At 40.5% G+C, this 7,055-nt stretch overlaps 1 pseudogene; it reads right to left on the bottom strand.

Moving 5' to 3' along the window:
- Window positions 1–2,732: 2,732 nt before the first annotated feature.
- Window positions 2,733–3,669, bottom strand: LOC129478424 (olfactory receptor 8B12-like; annotated as a pseudogene).
- Between the last annotated feature and the right edge of the window lie 3,386 nt (window positions 3,670–7,055).

A 7,055-nucleotide genomic window follows, 5' to 3' on the forward strand; every position in this document is an offset into this window, starting at 1 on the left:
TTATAAAAACTATACATTATGTCTACCCTATTATCAAGTAAGTCCACATCTCATTATATACCCAAAAGAAATGTTTCCATAGTTCAACCAAAATACATGTTCACAAATGTTCATAGAAGCTTTATTAATAATAAGCAAAAACTTGAAACTAACTGTTCATTAACAGGATAAATAATTGTATATTCACATAATGGGATACTACATAGAGACAAAATAATAATGTTAATCTCTTCATACATGCAACAATACAGATGAGTATCATAGCCTTTATGTTGGGGAAAAGAAACCAGAAACAGTACAGTACATGTTGATATGAACAGTGGCTAGCTCTGGGAGTGGGCGTTGAGAGAGGGTAGTGTTCACTGGGAATAAACAAGGGAAAACCTTCTAAGGTGGTTGAGAGCATTTTACATCTTAATCCAGGTTGTGGTTACACAGGCACATACATATGAAAAAGTTCAATGAGCTACACACTTAAAATTTGTACACTTTACTGTAAGTTAGCCTACAACATTTTATAAAGGTAGTGTCTATTTTATTTTATTATGGATATTGGACTGCATAGCCACCACACCCACCCCACTCCCAAATTATAGGTCCCTTGGATTCAGTGGTCTATTCAATCCCATCTAAACCACAATCCTGCCACTGTACGCTTATTCTTTTCATTTCACCAACATTGAACAGAATCATCGTAGTGCAAACTAAACATTTCTCCAAACTTCCCTTATTTACCAGTAGAAGAGGACTTTCCTACAGAAAAGTTCCTAAGCATTTCACTTATCATGGCTTCTCAAAGGAAGTTTACCACTCCTGGTGGGTTTAGATTCTTTATATACAGCTATATTCCCCTTTACATAATATTGGGGATGTATTGGCTTATCTAGAGAGCATCATTGCTTCACCACATGTCCCATTATTAAAATATCATGGCTTTCTGCAAGGCCTGAAAATTTAATATCAATTGCCTCTTCTAATAAGCAACTGCAGCCAGGCACAGTGGCTCACGCCTGTAATCCCAGCACTTTGGGAGGCCGAGGCGGGTGGATCACGAGATCAGGAGTTTGAGACTAGCCTAGCCAAGAGACCAGCCTGGCCAATATGGTGAAACTCCGTCTCTACTAAAAGTACAAAAATTAGCCGGGCGTGGTGATGGGCACCTTTAATCCTAGATACTCGGGAGGCTGAGGCAGGAAAATTGCTTGAACCCAGGAGGCAGAGGTTGCAGTGAGCCGAAGATTGTGCCATTGCACTCCAGCCTAGGCGACAGAGCGAGACTCCGACTCAATATAAATAAATAAATAAATAAGCATGCAACTGCTTGGTGCTGCCCTCATATGTGCCCCAAACTATTTTCTGCTCTGTTACTTCCTCTAGACCAGTGACATCCATTAGAAAATAATGCAAACCTTGTATGTAATTTTAAATTTTCTAGTACATATATTAAAAAAGTGAACAGAAATTATTTTAATGATATATTTTATTTAACATAATATATCCAAAATGTTATTTCAACATATAATTAATATAAAAATTATCAGTGGGGGCCAGGCGCAGTGGCTCACGCCTGTAATCCCAGCACTTTGGGAGGCCGAGGCGGGTGGATTGCCTGAGCTTAGGAGTTTGAGACCAGCCTGGGCAACACGGTGAAACCCCGTCTCTACTAAAATACCAAAAAAAAAAAAAAAAAAAAAAATTCAATGGGATGTTTTATATTTTTTATAATAATTCTTCAAAGATCTAATGTGTATTTTATACTTACGTTGCACACTTACAGTATGTATCAATATGGATCATCACTTTTCAAGTGTTCAATAGACATGCATGGCTAGTCACTACCATATTGGATAGTACAGCTCCCAATCATCTTGAACTACATACTTCTCCATAAGACCTCTAACACCCAAGTTAACCCTTGAAATGAAACTCCAGATGCTGTCTCTGTTGGTCTTAAAATAACTTATGACACATCCATCCAACATCTTTACATCCCTTAAAATTTTATATCTCTCCCTTGGAAGTTCTAAACCACTAAACTAGTTCTAAACCCTAGGGCTCTACTCACCAAGTCAGTGGGCCCCACGCTTACTTCTATATGAAACCTAACATACCTCCCACTTACACATTATAAATTTCATCAAACACTGATCTTGTCATTTTGCCAAGACCACCTCAACAAAACGTTTCACCTCCTACGTTCTTGCAAAAAGTGATACATTAAAATTATCCTGTGAAAAATAGCATGAAATTACTGTGAATATATTTAGAACTTAAATTTGTTAGGTCAACTAGCATGTGAAATGAAATCTTCCAAAAAGAGATGAGACAATAAAGAATAGCATAAAGGAAAACAATGTGGATTGGGATTCAAGCTGGGATTCCAGTCCCAGGTCTGGCACTAGGTAATTTTATGTTCCTGGGCAAATATACACATACTTCTGAGTCTGCAATGTGTGGTGTATTATATAAAGGGGAAAGATAAAATTATTCCTAAGCCTCATTCAACATTGAATATTCCATAGGTGTAGAAACTTTTTCATAAAACAAGGAAGAGATGGGGGTGAGGGTAGGGAAGAATAAATCCACTCAGAAAAGAGAGTTAAAATTTTCTCTATGTATAGGATGGAAAGCACTGGAAGCTTAGATTCCTCACTGAAAAAAAACTCATCACAAAAACAATCTGATTTAAAAAAAAATCCTAGTATCTCTTTTCTCAGTTTCTAAAATTTTTTTCAAGAAAAGCTTATTCTGGAAAAGGTTCTCTTCAGGGCAAGTTTGACATCCTTATTCCTCAGGCTATAGATTAATGGGTTAAACACGGGCACCACAATGGTATAGAACAGGGAGGACACTTTCCCCTGATCCAGGGGTAAAATGGAAGGGGGTTTGAGGTACATAAAAGCTCCTGACCCAAAGAAAAGAGAAACTGCAATTATGTGGGAGCTGCAGGTACTGAAGGCTTTAGACCTGCCCTCAGCAGAACTAACGCGGAGAATGCTGGAAAGAATAAAACCATAAGAGATTAAAAATGGCAACAATGGGCACCCCAATGCCAGCGGTCACAACAATAAAGATGACCAGGACATTTATGTAAGAGCCGTTGCAGGAGAGCTCAAGAAGGGGAAGGATGTCACACATGTAGTGATTGACAAGGTTGTCTGCACAAAAGGTGAGAAACACTATATTTCCCGTATGAGCCACAGCCCCCAAAACCCCCATCCCGTAGACACCCAACAAATGGAGCAAACACACCTGGGGAGACATGGTGACCGTGTACAACAGTGGGTTACAGATGGCCACGTGGCGGTCATACGCCATCGCTGACAAGATGAAGGACTCAGAAAAGACAAAGAAGCAGAAGAAGAAGAGCTGAGTCATACACCCCGTGAAGGAAATGATGTTCTTCCTTGAGAGAAAACTCATCAGCATTTTGGGAGTGATGGCAGTAGAGAAACTGAAATCTATGAGGGACAAGTTGAAGAGGAAAAAGTACATGGGAATATGCAGGTGAGAGTTGAGCCCTATCAGGATTATCAAGCCCAGGTTCCCCACCACCGTGACCACGTAGAAACCTAGAAACAGGAAGAAGAGGGGGATCTGGAGTCCCGGCTGGTCGGTTAAGCCTGCGAGGATAAACTCTGTCACGGAGGAGGAGTTCTCGGCAGCCATTCTCCTCTAGGAAGAGCTGTGAAGGAAAAAGAGTCACTGAGAGAACGAGAAAGAATCCTCCCCTTCTTAAGAATGACATCTGAGCAGAGAGATTATTGAACTTCAAGAGGATATTTCCTGATTCCTTTGTCTCCGTTTTCACCTTCCCCAAGTGCCTTTAGCCATCCTAATAACTGTCTGAGGGTGACATTTGCAGAGTGAAGGCTGCTGTGACTAAGGAGACAGTTGGCAGAATTGAGCTGGAACAACCCTCCAACCCTCGCCGCGGCCCTCCCCTCTGTGTACTTCATTCCCTCTACAGCCCTTGATCAAGTCGGTAAAACCAGCGGCCCTTCTCTGGAGCGATGGGAACCACTTGACCTTTCCAGACCTTCTACTTTGGAGTCTGTACTAAACGGAGCAGTAAGATGACGTTGTGTTGTCCACAGTCTTTACTGGCATGGCTGTGGAATTAGTATAGGATAATAATGGTAGAGTAATTATGTAACGTTATTCATTAAAAGCTAAGAAAAAAGAAGAGAAACATATGTCAAATGTGTCTGAATGCTGTCTGGCATTACAACCATCACCATTCAACAAATGAGGGTACCAAGCCTAAGCCACTTGCACAAAGCTCCAGTGCAACTGAGTTGCAGCAGCAGGGAAACTCCGTGGTCTGGCTCCCCTAGTCTGAGCTTTTAACCAGTCTGCTGTGGCACCCAGTGGCTCAGGCAGGCACTCACCCCCTACAGCTTGGAGCCACAGTGCTGCTCTCTACTGCCTCTCGCCCATCTCTTTTGCAGAAATCCAAATGGCCTTGCTGTAAAGAAAGTGACAACTTGGAGCCCAGACCCCCTCTGCTTCTGCTTCTCCACTTTGAGGATCAAAACCTCCAATTTATCTTGATTCTTTTGCTGAGATGAAGAACACTATCTCTGATTATGGCTTTGCCCCGAGGCTTCTGCCCAGCTTCCAGAGGTGAGACAGCAGTCTTTCCTAACACTGTGGATAACAAGCGTCTGGAGAGTTATTCTGGAGTAGAGACCTCAGAGTAGTTACAGAGGCTTCCCTCAGGGCCATTGCCAGAGACCAAGTTCCTTAAAGAAAAGGAAATGTTTGTTTTCACACTTGATAATGCTCCACGGGGCTTTTAATGACCTAATCTTTCATTCAGGTCGCATCGTTTTAAGCATAATTTTTCTTGCTATCTTATATTGAGAACTTACTGTGTACCAAACACTGTATCTGACCCGGCACCTTCATACAGACACCAAGGATCCAACAATATTGTCCAGACAATTTTACCTCATTTATTTCTCACAATACCTTCATAAATTAGACATGTTAATCTCCACTTTAAAAGTGAGAAGCACACGCAGCTAATAGATTCTAGAATCTTGAGTCAAACTCTAGTCTGTCCAGCTCCAAATGTCACAGGGGCAAGGGACCCTGCTGAGCTTCTTAAGCAATCACAAGACACTTAGTGTGTGTAACTGACAACACCCAATCTTGTCTCCAGACACCAGAGTTGGCTCCTCTAAACATCGTCAAAACCATTTTCAGGAGGGGATCTCATTAATACAGGGACTAATATAGTTTCCTGTGGCAACTAGCCTTTCACACCCCTAACCAGGGGCTTTTGTGTGTTAAGGATGATAGATTTCATAGCCAAGAAATAAATCTCTATTTGGGGAAATTAGACCTTCAGTATGCCAACAGGTTAGATATGTTTTTGATCCTGCTTCGATGGCAGAAATGTTCTTGGAGAAGTTATAAAATCTTAACACAAAAGCAGAAGTCCATCTTCAGGCAAGTGCAGGTGAAACCACTGCACACAAGCCTGTGTGTTTATGAGGACGTGCACATATGTCAGTCAAGACATGCTCACTCTCAGCTCAGTCTCAGCAATGAGGTTGCCTCATCTGTCGCTATACACTTAGAATTGTCCACACCCCGGAGTGACCCTAATGGATCCCAATCCCTTTCTCAGTCCCACTGTACAAAAGTTAACAAAGGGAGAAAAATAATTCATTAAACAAAATGTACATGAGTCCATTAAGCAGGCTTTCCTTCAGATCCAAGGCAAAGAAGACATTGGAGGTTCTCTGGAAGCTCTATGGGGAATTTTGTCTGTTACTTCAGAGACAGTTGCCATGGCAACTACATTTCCAAATGCATCTTAGGCAAGGCTTCTCTAAAGCCGTGTTACCTGATGACTCACTTCAGTACAAGCAGCAAGCAAAAAAAAAAACCTATCTGAAAAAATTTTTTCTTCTTGTATCTATTTCTTAAACTATATGTTATACATGTTACATTACAGCAAATGTGAACATTTACACACAACAAAATATCTTTATATATATGTCTCATGCATCTGTGTTAGCTCTCAGACTTCTGGTAGATCATCAAGTGGTGACAGTATGGCACTGGGTCAATCATTAAACCTACTAGTTTCCCAACCACAATAAGAAGAAGCACAAACCTGGCCAGAGAGGAGAGACAGCACTCGAAATAGTCATTTCAATAGCATTCAAATAGCCTTAATTAACTCCTGAGAAAGAAGTTAGAATTAAGTTCATCTATCACCGGTCATATGGGCCTGCAATGTCCTGAATGTTAAATTGATTTAATAAGTGTATTTAGCATGTATAGTAATATGTGAGGTCAGGGATACAAAAGGCATGGTTTGTGCCAGAAAGAAATGCATAGTCTAATAAAAACACCTCCCATATTGGCTCATCTTTCTACTTATGTCCCTTCATATTTCACATTTACCAGGATTCAATTCCGTGCCTTGTTTCCACACTTTTTCTGCTTCCTTAAATTTTCAGTGAGCTACTTCGTTTCATGGCTTCAACAAACCCTCTATATGGATGGCTGCCAAATTTGTGTCTTTAGTTCTCAGTTTCCTGTTAAGCTCCTTTCCTGTGTATCCCACATTTATTTTGGATATTTTTAAGAGGCTGTTCTCCAATCATCCCTGAACTTGAGTACAAAGATGAGTATATGGTTCTTTACCCCAAAAGTAAATGTCCTCTCAACCATTCCCTTTATTTATTTGGCTGTAATCAATGATGAGAAAGTCGAATGTAGAACTTATAAAGTTAATCTAAATCCTGGCTTTTCTAGAACCGTCCCAGTTTATGCCTATTATCTCAGAAAAATTACTAGTATCTCCCCTTTCATTCTGAAATATGTCCCAGTTGAATAAGCATTCAGAGCATGAACTTTGGAATCTGGCAGAACTCAGCTCACATCTCTGACACTTAACAGTCTGTGTGATCTTGGGAACTTTGTTTAACCCTTTTATGAGTTTCTAGCGTTATAATGTTAAAATGGGAAAAATACTGGTAATTCAAAGGATTGTTTTAATGAATAAATAATGCACCTTCTGGCACAAAGACACA

This window comes from Symphalangus syndactylus, chromosome 3, assembly GCF_028878055.3.
Source record: "Symphalangus syndactylus isolate Jambi chromosome 3, NHGRI_mSymSyn1-v2.1_pri, whole genome shotgun sequence".
NCBI lineage: Eukaryota > Metazoa > Chordata > Mammalia > Primates > Hylobatidae > Symphalangus > Symphalangus syndactylus.